This window comes from Strix uralensis, chromosome 3 (genome assembly GCF_047716275.1).
Source record: "Strix uralensis isolate ZFMK-TIS-50842 chromosome 3, bStrUra1, whole genome shotgun sequence".
NCBI lineage: Eukaryota > Metazoa > Chordata > Aves > Strigiformes > Strigidae > Strix > Strix uralensis.
In genome coordinates, this window is record NC_133974.1 from 39,460,668 (window position 1) to 39,474,960 (window position 14,293).

At 40.3% G+C, this 14,293-nt stretch overlaps 1 long non-coding RNA gene across 1 annotated transcript; it reads left to right on the forward strand.

Annotated features, from left to right (window-relative positions):
• The first annotated feature begins 7,901 nt into the window (after nt 1–7,901).
• LOC141940676 (uncharacterized) lies at nt 7,902–14,036 on the forward strand. Its single transcript, XR_012628061.1, has 2 exons — nt 7,902–11,410; nt 12,212–14,036. It is a non-coding gene; the product is annotated as an uncharacterized LOC141940676 (long non-coding RNA).
• The last annotated feature ends 257 nt before the right edge of the window (nt 14,037–14,293 follow it).

Sequence of the window (14,293 nt, forward strand, 5' to 3'; positions counted from 1 at the left end):
GTTAAAAAGCTCCAATAAATGAGACTTCACAACCTGCTTTGGTAACAGTAAGGAGAAATAGCACAGGCAAGAATATTTCCTTGTTGCTGAAGTAGTTAATTAAGATGACTGACTCAGTTTAAATATTTAAGAATGGAATTTGGGAAATTTCCATGTGTCAGGCTATGACTGATCAGAGGATTTGGACCCCCTCGAACCATTGTTTGAAATGCTGTTGAGTCTGGGATCTCCATATCCTGCTGTGGCACTGGGCAGGGGTTAGCTTCCAGGGCTACTGGTTTGGAAGAAGAGAAAGGGAACTCCATGTCCCGATGAAAACATCCGATTAACTGCTTTTTTAGGGTGGTACTTGTATTTCTTGTCTGACTTACCCCATCAAGATCTGTAGTCGATCTGTTACCAACTGATAGTAACTGTTGGATGCTCACTATGGGTCATGGTACTCCAGCCAAGACCTCGCCAGCCCTGAATCAACTGAGGGTTTTATTTCACATATTTTACCAATGGCAATTCCCTTTATACTTCTCAGCACAATGTTTGCTTTATTTGCAATAGTGCAACACTGTTAACTCATGCTGGGTTTGTGATCCAAAATAACCCTATGTCCTTTCCTGCAGGGATGCAGGCTGAATGAGTTGGCAATACCAAGTCAAATTTGGCAGAGTCACAAGGTTAGGTTTAAAAAGGTGAATTGTTTAATGAGTTAAAAATAGAACCGAAGCATTTTTAAAGTCTCTGTTACGTAAACATTTTACACTAGCATTAGCAATCCTGACTTGTGCTTGGTAATTTGAAAATTAAGCTCATTTTTTGATCATTGGGAAGCATGTTTTTAGTTAGTTAAGCTGAAGGAGAAGCAAAAATTAAACAGCATAAGCAGTACGAGGTTATTGCTTAATTTTGATAAATTTTTATTATCTGGAAGTATGGTTTCTAACACAAAGGTGGATTTTTTAAAAATTTTTACTTTAAACCGGACAATGCACTCCTGAAGAGGAATCTAATGGTAGTTTGAAATGCCCAAAATGCCAGCACTTCGAGGTCACTGCCAGCCCTGCCTGTCCCTGCCCACCCTGCCAGGGCTTCCCCCACCCTGCCCATGTCTCAGGACCCCATTTCAGCCCCCCAGGGCCATTGGTCGCTGGCCCAGTGATGCCACAGCAGTGCCGGTCCCCAGCTGCACCACAGCCATGCCTGTGCCTGGCCATGAACCCCGCTGGCCTGGACCCTGACCACCCGCAGGCTGACTTCCCAGCCTGCCTCAGCTGGCCTCCTTGCTATGGACTCACTCAGCGGTCACGGGGCTGTATCTGACGCCGGTTACCCTCACCGAGCCTGGCCCTGCTTCATGTTCCCAGATCAACCTCTGACCGGCCTCAGCACCGCAGCAGAGCTGGACAGGGGCTGCCCCCAGCTGCCCATCCTCCTTCACTGGGGGTGGTGGGGCAAGCCCTGGCTGGTGACACCCTGCCATGCTGGCCCACATGGGGAGCCCCTGGCCCTCACTGCGCCCTGGCATGGCAAACAGGGACTGAGGAGGCTGAGCCAGGCTCCTGTCACAGATGAGGAGTGCAATGCCAAGAGGCGGCAGTAGGCAAGGTGCACCTGGAGGATGTCCAGTCGGGCCTAAGCACGACATTTTCCACTAGAAGGGTGGTGAGCACCAGAGCAGGCTGCTTAGAGAGGTTGAGGAGTTTCATGCCTGGAGATTTTCAAAACCTGTCAAGACAAGGCCCTGAGCAATGACATTTAGCCTGTTTTGAACAGGAGGTTGGGACGGATGAACTTCAGACATCCTTTCCAACCTGGACTGTTATGTGATTCTGGGAGTAGTACACCACTGAGAATGCCAAATTGTCTGAACATACAGGCATTTCTACAGGAATTTCATCACAGCCACAAAAGGCTGTTTCTCCTTGTGATCTTGATCCTGCATTTCTGTCTCTTTATCTACTTAGGCATGTATCTGTTTGGCCAGTAGGATTTTTACCCAGAACTCTCTTCGTACCCCTCACACTTTACTCCTTTCTTGCAAGGGTTTTATCCTACGTGCCTTAAGTCTAATTGAACTGTTTAACTTCAACAATTGGTGTAAATATCTTAAGGCTCCACAATTTTGGAACCTGCCTCCAGATTCATAGAAATACTAAAATTATTTTGGTATAACTTATACATAAAATATATATAAATATAATAAAGTAATAAAAATGCTTGTTGCAATTTTTATTAGTTGACATTGCATAGTCCAGGCATTGCAGAAAAAAAGCGGTACCTGGCCAACACATGTTGTTGGATGTGTTGAAGCACTGCGAGAGAATATCCACACATACATGGTACCATTAGCAACTTCCATAGCAACTTCCATAGAAGTAGTTGCATGCCTGTGTAGCCGTTCATTGGTGCTGCACAGTACACCTGGGGAAGAATGAGAGTTTAATTCTTCCATTTCCAATTGTTACTGTTCTGACTTGTAGACCATATCTTTCTTACAGTAAATCTAGCATGAGGCAAATAAAAGATATATATGCTACAATGCAGCATGTTCTCTCAACATATTAAATAATAGTCTGTGGTGGTTTGAGCTTGGCTAAATGCCAGGTACCCACCAAGTCGCTCTATCACTTCCCTCCCCTTCCCCTTTCTTTCTCAACAGGGCAAAGAGAGGAAAGAAAATAAGATAGGAAAAAAAACCAACCTTTGTGGGTAAAACAACAGCAGTTTTAATATAAGCAAAGTGAAGCAAAGGTCCGTGCACGGAAGCAAAAAAAAGAAAACAGATTTATTCTCTACTTCCCATGAACAGGCGATGTCGGGCCTTCTCAGAAGCAGGGCTCCAATACGCGTAGTTGTTGCCCCGGAGGACCAAGGGTGACCCCACCCCCTTCCTCCTTTCTCCCAGCTTTATACTGAGCAGACGTCATATGGTCTGGAATATCCCTTTGGTCAGTTCGGGTCAGCTGTCCTGGTTGTGTCCCCTCCCAAGATCTTGCCCACCCCGTCCCACTGTGGGGGGGGAAATGTCAGAAAGAGCCTTGGTGCTGTGTAAGCACTACTCAGCAGTAGCCACAACACCAGTGTGCTATCAACACCCTGCCAGCTCCCAACATAAAACACAGCACCACGAGGGCTGCTACAGGGGAAAACCAATTCTGGCTCAGCCAGACCCGGTACATACTCAAAATAAGCATCCAAACTTTTTTCAGTATTTGTTTAAATAGTGCAGAGTTTCCTAAGAATTTTCCCATTTCTACAAAAAAAATTCCAGTTTGAATGAGGCCTAACTATTCACTGCTTTAGTTGTCACTTAATCACACAAGAACAGACCTAATGTAAGCAGTTGTAGATTTGCAAAGGTGATCTAAAATATTTCTATTTTGAATATATAGACACTCTGGAGTGACTTCAATGACCTACATAATGGCATTCCCTCTCTTCAAACTATACAAAACGCTTGAAGCAAATCTTCCTTGAAATATCCTTTTTTAATTAATTTCCTGAATTGGCTGGTGATGAGGAATGTAAAATATTTCTAGATTCCCAAGCCTGCTTTTCTGAAAGATATGAAATCTTGATAGTGCTATCTTTTCATCACTAATGCAAATGCCTTCATTTAACACTACACATAGTTTTAGAAATTTAGATGTGCACACATATTTCCATCTCAGATATTTTAGAGATAATACGTGGAACAATGTTTCAGATTAGAATGAAAATTTTTTAGACTGTTTGGTTAAGTGTCCCGCAATAAATTTTTCTTGGCTTCATTTTAGTTGCGCTAATAATGAATTTGGAGCTGAAGATTGTTCAACGCCCAAATGAAATTACTATGACTTTATGGTATGATTTGTATCTTAATACTGGGAGTTCACTGTCTCGCTAGGAATAATAGGATTTAGAAAAAGGTCCCGAACAGCATTTTTACTTAAATTACCATATCATATGTATGTTCCAGCAATAAGTGGTAACTCTGCAAGACTCCTTCCATTGTTTATAAAAATGGGGTGAATTCTTTCCACTCTGCCAATTACAGACATAATTCCAAACAACTTCAACACCTTTAGGATAGTTTTGGAATAGTTTTAGAGGGCACTTCTGTTGTTTGCTTTCATAGTTATGTCTGGCACAGTAATTTTAATGGTTTAGCAACTGACAAAGCATGCTCCGAAATTTTCCTCTTTTAACTACTTCCTCTACTGTACAAGGGCAGATGATTTGGGGAGCCTGTGAAGGGCTTTTTCTTTTCCATGTGCTAATTACCATAAATATTTTGGATCGTCCTACAAACTCCATTTTGTTTTCCAAATCATTAGCAATGTTAAAAACAAGCCTTCTGACAAAAATGTTGGCAGAAGCTCAAGCACAATTCCTAGTTCATCAGAAACCCTTCCTTATGCAAAGGAAGCTGTGTGGGGTCCATTACATGCAGTTCACTTGCCAAAGCACAGGAGGTTTAGTGCATGAGATTCCAGCTGTGCTTAGGTTTTTTATGTACAAATCATTTAGACAAGACCAATTAAAAGCTAAAATCAGATAAATCAGCAGGGAAGAAGATTGAGGCAAATTTTTTTGAGATAATTGCTACCACTCTGCTTTAACAGGAGTCTGTAGGCAATGTACAAGGAATCACGGGCATTGATGGCTGTGATGGCTGGTTTGTAAATCTCTGTAAAAGAGCTAGACAGTTTCAGCATGAGTACAGAACATAAGGGGAAAATAATATTGTTTATCATTTTATGAAGCTTAGCACCTAAAAGAGAACACTTGAATAAGGGCTTGTGAGTAGTCCCCAGAGATTATTCTTTTCAATTCGCACTTCACTACAGGATAAAGAAGAGCATTTCTCTCCAACCACTTTTGAGGTCATTCTCAGCCTCGTGATTACTCAGGTAGTAGCAGTCAATTTCCCATTAATTTATTCACTGACAGATCTGTTCACCTTGTCATCCAAAGAGCCATTCTATACAGCTCTATAGAGGCCCTCAGAGGGATACTATATGGATACTATAGCTTTTATGCAGCGGTTATGCATACCTTGAATTCTTAATAAGAAGCTAACAAGTGTGTAACAAAGATAAACAAAGCTGTATTCCTACACAGATAACAATAACTTGCCATACCAAAAATCCAAAAGGATGCTGTATTTCTAAGACAATATTTCAAAGATGAACTAACCTGGTCATCTTGAATTTTGACAATATTTTCCAAATAGCATTGTGTCCTTTTACAATTTTAAGATTATTTCTTCTGAAACTTAATTTGTAAAAATGTCTAATATTGTTTTCTGTCATGCCAAAGAAAGGAAATAACAGAGATTTTGTTTAAGCAGAAAATTTTCTGATTTAAAGTGGTCATGCACAAGATAATTCACCATTACTGTGGATTTTCAATTACAGGACAATAATGACAGGGTTTCAGAAATAATGTGGCGTTGTTGCCTGTGCATAGCAATTAGTTAGTGGCCTAGTTCAGATGAGAGTTTCAGTGTTTTATAAAATGTCCAAAGAATAGCTGTCCCAGTTAACATAATTAACTGCAAGGGACAGTTGAAGGGCACAGTTTATTTATTTCAGGAAACACTCAAAAATTAAATAAATTTGAGCTATAAATAAGCTCTAGGGAAATTCTAGGTAAAGTACATGGAGTGGACTGATAAAAACATCACTATACAGCACTAGATATATCACCTGACAAATAATCAGATGTCTTCTTGCTTAAGTTTGTGAGCTGTTTTATTGATTCATACTTGTAAGAAGCAAGAAGAGATTTCCTGAAGAAAAACGTTACTCCAAATATGTTTAAGAGTATTTATGTAAAATTAAAAAAAAATATTAAAAACCCTAAAATGTTTTAATCCTGTCAGGAGAGAACAGTATGTCCCAATAAAGCTACATAGCACTACTTGTTACTCTATTCTACCATTACTGCTTGTAGAGTCCTCATAACTCTTCGAGGAATGTTCATACCGTGGATTTCCCATGTCATTACCCAAAACCTCTAAATCTCCATTAAAAACAGAATGTTATTTATTTTCAGCAAATCCCACCTCTGTATAGCCCATGCAGTCTGTGCTGCAACATGCCTCAAAAAGAAGGCACTGCTAGGGGAAAGAGAACAGCAGAGGTACAGCTGAAACAGAGTACCTTTAAGAGTACACTTTAAGCTCCCACACCATTACATGCCAACATTAAAGAATCTTATTATCCTCCATCACTTTGTGTTGCTAGAATGTGAGTACAGAAAGCATCTTTTCATGATTAATTAATTAATGGGCTCAGCCTAGCTGGGAGCACAATATTAGGTCTACAGCCACAGAACCACAGCATGCAAAACCACTTGTAATTAGCCTTGCATAGGTGTAGGGCTCAGTGTGCCACAATTATATGGACAATATTAACCACAGTGATCAGTATCCAATTATCCTGTGGGCAGTAAAATCTTACGTACAGTTTGTCTAATGTACAAGAGTACATACTCTTTACAACCATCAAAATATAGAGAACTGTGTTTTCTCCCACTGCAGTAGTTTCTTTTCCAAACTGAAGTCTTAAACTATTTAAATCTTTCTTTTGTACCTCAGCCTACCCTTTATACTTTTTCTAGTTTTTGTTAAAACTCTTTGGAGTTGAGATGACTGCTAATGCGGAGTGTCCAAGATGCAAGTGTACTATGTATGACTTTATACAACATCACGGTTGTTGTCTCTCTTTCATTTTCAGTTTCTGTGTATAAATAGTTTCTGAAACTGTATCCACATTTTTTAATGCCTCTAAAATTCTGTGCCAGTTTTCAGAGATCTATCCACAGTGACTCAGTAGCCTCTTTCCTAAGTTTCTTAAGTAAATTAGAGTAAGCCATTGTGTGTGTGTAATATTTGGATTAAATATAATCTGCCATTTTGTTACCCATTCACTTGGTATTGCAAGGTCTTTTGAAACTGCATCTCACTCCGCCTCCCCCCTGCAGCTGTGAGCAAACAGTCAGACTGTCTTTTGCCAAGCTCTCTGACATAAGGATGTAGTTTCATGAGTCAGAAAAGACAAGACTTTCTCAAAATCCTGATATCATGCATCTTTTCTGTTGTTCTTGGAATGGTTCTCATGAACTTGCCCTGATGGGTGAACAGATGCTGCAGGTGGCATTGTCTGTGGTAACTGAACTATGGGTACAAATATAATAATCCTTGTTCCCTACAAAGTGTGAGCTCCCCATTCTCTGAAAGTCAGAATTTGTTCTATTTCTGATGTCCATAAACTTTGGTCAAACCACAAAATCTCCATTGTCACAACCGTTTTAATGGATCTTTGGCCAACACTGGTCAGGATTTCAGGAGTTGTATACAGTTTGCACATAGCTATACTTTGGAGCACAGTGGCAACTTACCGCTGCACTAATCAGCTGCTCAAACACTTATGAATCAACTAGTCATTTAAAGTCAGTATAACAGTGATCCTACCGTATTACGCTACTTCTGTTGTATTAGAAGCACTGGTCTACAGAGGGGCAGTTATGAATTTATTGTGACTATCCAGCAGGCCATGAAGAAATAGTTACCATTTTCAAGCCCTGTATGTTGTGGTCTCACTAGGCGCTTATTCCACCGTAAGTTTATACACAGGAATAGATCGCAACCATTTACTAGCTTATACCCTAGTAGAAATTGAAAGAAGCAAATAGAAAACTGAAGGATTTTGACAAATACCTACAAATACATCTGCATGAAGGGTGAGGAAGGGCAACAGACTTCTTGCACTGCAGATCAGTCCCAAAGCAAGCCCAGGTAGCGTGGCACAATAAACGTGGACTGTGTTCACAGAAATCTTAGTGTAGCTGAGGTGCCATGGGTATAGGCTTTAGTATGTACTCATCCTTGGTAATGCAGACTCCAGGTGGTGGATTTGGATGTGAGGAAACCAAAAGGGGATATAGGTGGTACTATAAACATATGTTAAAGAGAAATGTCAATATTCTTTATCACATGAAATAGTCTTCTCCATCATAAGGTGGACTGGGAAGGAGTTTTGCAGAAGGCAGGAAGTCATGGTCCATGCAGTGCATCTATAAAATAGATAACTGAGTAGGCAGCATCTTTCTCTGTAATTATTATTCTTATAACTGACTATGGATTTTTCCTTGTAATGAAGTTATACTACATACTTGCTTTGACTTCTCTGATCATGTGTGCCTCAAAACTGAGCTAATATGATTTTTTTCCTGCTAGAAATATATTTTATCCAGCTGACTCAGAATCCAGTGTGCATTTTAGACCTGGATCCCCAAAGGAATTATTTGTTCTAAGAATCAGCTATGTGGGATGTGCAGTGAGTCCCGACTTGGGGCTTTGAACAAATTGTTCAGCTAAAAGGGGGAGGATAACTTTCCTGTATTATGAGGTGTTGATTTTAACTTCTCAATAAATAGTGTCTCAATTCAAATGGTATAAAGTGGTTGCTCTCAGGCCAGATGTTGGTATGTCTAGTTTTAGCTATAAGGACATTTTATGGTTCGATCAGGAACAGAAGTTATCAGAAACGCAACCTCCATCTCAGAAGAGCACCACTATAATTACTGTGTCCTAATGAGCATGACAGTGCAAAGATGCAATGAGAGCACATGTTTTAGTAACATGTAGCCTTTGCACAACATTTAACCTCCAAACTATTTTGTAAAGACCAAGTGAATAATCTTCATGGCACCGATCTGGAAACATGAAGCTGCATTTTGTCTACTTTCATTTTATAAAACATTATACCGAGTAAGTAAGTGCACATCATACAAAGTGCTGAGCACCCAGAATTTCTTTTCCAAAATGAGCCTATGGCTTTTCTAGAATTGTGCCTTTAAATGATTTAGCATCTTTCACAGGGAATATTTTGATGACTATTCAGTTATTATTTAATTTTCTGTAGGACCCTGATCTAGAATCAGGATGTGCTAGTGTATACTGAAAGACATAGTCCCTGCCCCCCTAAGTTTTAAAACTGAGATCCTGATCCAGCAAACATTTGTATTATATTTTTATATGTGCGAGAGGTTCCCATTAAACTTCTACTGGGAAAAATTTACAGAAAGACCACACCTGCTGAGCTTCAGCCTTCTGGCAAGTGCACTATAAAGGCCTAATGGGAATTCACAGAGAAGAAAGGTTGCCTGCATTTAAAAAGGGTGTGAACCTTCCAAGCTCTCAGGGTATGTGCAAGTTTATATTTGGATAACCCAACATCTATGCATATAAATTGTCAGGGAAAATTAATGAATGGTGCATGTGCAGTATATCAAACGTCTTGGTATCTCAACCAATATTTTCATATGCACCAAAGTGCACATTCCTTACTGCGGGTTATATACAATGAGACATGTTTAAAGTTTAAAAAGCCATATTATTTGAATGTATCTGCATGCAGAAACCAGTGACCCACTTTCTTTAATAACTGGAAAGCACTTTTTGTGTTCAGTCATGGATTGCTAAAGAAAGTAAAGGGGTTTGTGATCAAGCAATCCTGAGACAGTTCGTCCTAGAATTTAATTTTAAAGTTTAAAAGAAATAAAATGCAAGCGCTATCTCAGCCATGGCTTCAGTTTCTAATTTGTTTCCTTTGGCCACATTTTTTTTCATGGAACCTACTGTAGTGTATTTTTAAGAAGATATGCAATGTTTTATATATGAAAAACACTATGAATGAAGTATATACCCTTTATCTCGCCCATGGATTCCACACTACAACTGTAAATCTCACATTTCTTCTTTATTATTTAATTCTGATGACTGATATTAATCTCTTCATACTGCCTTTGACATGGTAGGTATTATTTATGTCCTAAAGTTGTTATCAGTTGTCTCAGTGAGACCTGAATTCTCTACAGCTCTTGACAGCCTTGCAGTGGCTCTCAGTCCTCCCTTTCCCTTCCCACCCCAAGCTCCTTAATAGGTCTATTATTTCATTTGGGGTTAAGGTACAGCATGTCTCATAGGTTTAGCTTCTGAATCTTCTCCTTTACACCTATCAGTGGCATTCATACCAATTTGTAGCATGATGAGCCTTCCCTGTAGTTTCTAAAAATTTGTTTGATGTCTCAAAATAATTTCTCTCAAATGGCAATCCAGGTTCCTGGGCACCATAGATTTTCTTCAAGATATATTAAAAAGACTGCATGAAGTGAAAACTTTGAACCTGGCTTTATATTCAGCACTTTTTCCCCTGTTATCTGAATCTCCTATTTTAGCAGCCTGCTCATTTGTGAGAGCAGTGATCCCATCTCCTGCAGAGACTGCCTCACTACAAACTCCCTCCTGAGAGGTGCTAAGAGCTCTGGCCCTCATTCATCAAAGTCTTTAGATACTTAGCTGCTGGACTAAGATCAGTGTCTAACACTTTTCGGGATAAATCTTTGATTCAGGAAGAATCGTTCATTCCTTGCTCCTGTCAGCAGATGGGCCCTAAATAAAGAAGTTAATCTATTCTTCCTGGTTTGGTTGTCTGGCAGGAGAGAGACTATTATGCTATACTGGAGGACCCTAAAATTAGCTCAATTTACAATATCCCATCTGTTTTGCTCTGTAATTATGCTAAGATTATTATAAAATGTATATACCTGTGTAAAAGTTAATAACAAAAAAATTAATAGCTAAAATAATAAAAAATGTTTTAACTTCATTATTATTTCACCAAGCATAATGGACTGGGAATTTGGCCCAGTATACTAAAAACATAACTAATAAATCCTACATTATTTTTTAATTAAGAACACAGAATTACGTAGACTGCACATAAAAACAGTGAAAAAAATGATTCATGTACATGGTTACTAGCATAACAATAAAAAGAAAATCTTGTCTTGGAAGATAGTACAACTTTGAGTTAGAACATGCACAGCAACTTAATCCAGGAACTGAGAGGAGAACAGCAAACAATTTCAAATGTGGGGGGACATGTTCTTCAGGAAAGGAAAAGTTTTGGATCATCTAACTGGCACTGACATTTACAATGCATTTCAGTGTGAAAAAGGAAAATAAATTTTAAATGTGACCTTCTTTCTTTAAACAATGTAAAAGGGCCCTCCTGACATAACACATAAGGCTTGCCTCACTTCAGCCATCTCAAGTAAAGGTTTAAAGCCTGAGCCGCTTCAGGCAACCTGCGAAGAGGAAGAGGAGCCTCTTACATGTGCTCCATTCTCCATTCTCCTCTTAGAGTCAGGATCTCTAAGTGCTTTCTTGTGGAAGACCAGAAAACCTCAGCTTTCACTCCAGCACCCATTGCATTACTGTTGCCGATCTCAAGAGAATGAATTTATTCTCCACAGCCATGCCATCTTGTAAATTGTTACTACAAGACTAACCATTGATGTCTTTTCTCAACCCAGGGAGTGAACATTACATTCTGTTGATAACATCTAGAAGTGATCTATTTCTGTAAGTACACACATATAAGTATATACTTAAATAAGGATGGACACAAAGCAGTGTGCAGTAGATGCACTGACTATAGTCACTAAAGCCATGGTTTGGTGTCCGGCGGTGCCACGTCGAGTCACTCGCTTCCACAGCACCTTGGTGCTGCTGTAGCTTTGTGGAGGCGGCACAGTAAAGTGGATCAGCAGTTCAATTTGATTAACTATTTTCCGCTGCATTTTTCCTAACTGAAGTAATTATCCACACTTTGTATGACCCGCATAGAGCTAGATACCAGCATGTGGAAATGATGCAAAAAGGCTGGGGCAGGGGCAGGGAATTTGGTAGTGGCACTGAAAAACTGAATGATATACTTGTCCCTGAGTTACCAGTGGAAACTTGTGAATTTGTTTTCAGTGTAAATGGAAAACAAGTATTAAGAAGATCCTTTCTAGGTAGAAGAGCTTTGTAGTTCAGACTCTGAAAAGAACTTGAACTTCTGCCAGAGAACCTGCCTGTGAACATGAGTGATCATGCAGTTACTGGCTGTTCCACTTTGTCTGCAAAGCCCTTTGTACAGGATGTTGCAAAGATACATTTCTTAAGTCTGTAAAGTACTCACCTGAGGACAGCCAGACAGGCAAGAGGAGATGGAATGAAAAGCAAAAACATTCAAAAAGCGTTGAAGTTATTAAGGCATAACATGCTGTATAAGGTTTTGTTTCTCAGGGAGACTTGAAAGTGGTTGCAAATATTATTTACTAACTATTCTGCAGTGATGGTACATGTCCCCTAACTAACTAATTTCACTTTTCATTTCAGTTTAATTTTGGTTATGCAATTGGAAAATAAGGTACAGAGCCAGTGTGCTGGGTTTGCATGGCAAGGTTTTGATAGCAAGGGTGTGCTACATGGTTGATTTCTTGAGAAGCTGCTAGAAGCTTACCCTATGTCTGACAGAGCCAACGCCAGCCAGCACCTTACCACTGGCCAAGACCGAGCCCATCAGCAACAGTGGTAGTGCCTCTGTGATATCATGTTTAAGAAGGGGAAAAAGTTACTGTGCAACAGCAACTACAACCAGAGAGAAGTGTGAGAATATATGAAAGGAACAACCCTGCAGACACCAAGGTCAGTGAAGAAGGAGGGGAGGAGGTGCTTCAGGCGCTGGAGCAGAGATTCCCCTGCAGCCCGTGGTGCAGACCATGGTGAGGCAGCTGTGCCCTGCACCCATGGAGGTCCACGGTGTAGCAGATATCCACTTGCAGCCCAGGGAGGACCCCACGCTGGAGCAGGTGTGTGCCCGAAGGAGACTGTCACCCCATGAGAAGCCCACCTCGGAGCAGGGTCCTGGCAGGACCTGTGGACCCATGGGGAGAGGAGCCCACACTGGAGCAGGTTTGCTGCACAAGACTTGTGACCCCGGAGGGGACCCAAGCTGGAACAGTCTGTTCCTGAAGGACTGCACCCATGGAAGGGACCCACGCTGAAGGAGGGAAAGACCATGAGGAGGAAGGAGCAGCAGAGACAACATGTGATGAACTGACTGCAATCCCTATTCCCTATCCCCCTGCACCACTGGAGGGGAGGAGGTAGAGAAATTGTGAATGAGGTTGAGCCTGGGAAGAAGGAAAGGGTGGGGGGAAGTTGTTTTTTAGATTTGTTCTTATTTCCCATTATCCTACTCTGAATTTATTGGCAATAATTTAAATTATTTTCCCTATGCTGAGTCTGGTTTGCCTGTGACGGTAATTTCTGAGGGATATCTCCCTGTCCTTATCTCGACCCATGAGCCTTTTGTCATATTTTCTCTCCCCATCCAGCTGAGGAGGGGAGTGATAGAGTGGCTTTGGTGGGCATCTGGCTTCCAGCCAGGATCAACCCACCACAGTCCCTAAAAAGACATTTTGTAAGTGCAATCTCTGGCCACATGGCAAGAAAGCATTTGTAATGTTATCCTGATAATCTGTAGTGATTTGAAATCCTATTGTAATTTCTGTATCACTAGTTTTATTATTTGATTAAAGTCCAGCAGAGCATTAAGGATTACATTTGACTGAGGATGAATGATTTACAATTAGTTAGAAAAAATAAAGGTATTAAAGAATGTGCCAGGTTCATTTATTTGACAAATGAGTGAAAAGCTACTTACAAAAACACTTCAGAACGTAGCAGCACCTGGATCGTAATGTATTTTGTAGAAGCAATGGAAAAAGTAATTAGTCTGAGAACTGTAAAAACAATGCCAGGAGGTATAGCTAAGATCTAGCTCACTGGCAATGCCGGGGCTGACTTCCACCACGCTCTATAGTTGTGCTGGGTCCCTCCCATGACTGACCCGGTGGTGACAGTCATCAGGCTGAGGAATCCACAGATAGGGGAGATATAAGGGCATGCTATACTTGGGAGTTAGGGCATGATTTGGTGGTATCCAGCCTGGGGTTTGTACAAGGGGATCATTGTAATTCATTTGTGTTATAATAGTTGCTAAAATCCTCAACCATATTTGATGCTTTTGGATGGAAAGAGCAAAACACGTAAGATACAGTCCCATGAAGAAAAGATCTGTTGTGTGAAAGCACTTCTTCATGTTCCAGTGACTTACTGGATTTTATCCTTAAACTTGAAATAAAATTAATTTCTCAAATGCTGAAAAGGTAATTTTTAATTCTCACAGCTTTTTGACAAAGAGTCTTTGCAACAGAAAAAGAAGAGTCTAAAGTTAACCAGGAAGTGCAATGCTGACTTTCTGAAATGCAAGTGAAAATTCATGCCATGAGCATTCATCCTACATCAACTACTGCATTGCTATACTACACAGGGATTGAATTAAAGAATTGATGGTTTGAAACTGATGGGTTGCAAATGCCAAGCTTTTAGTATTTTCCAGTTTAATGTCAATAA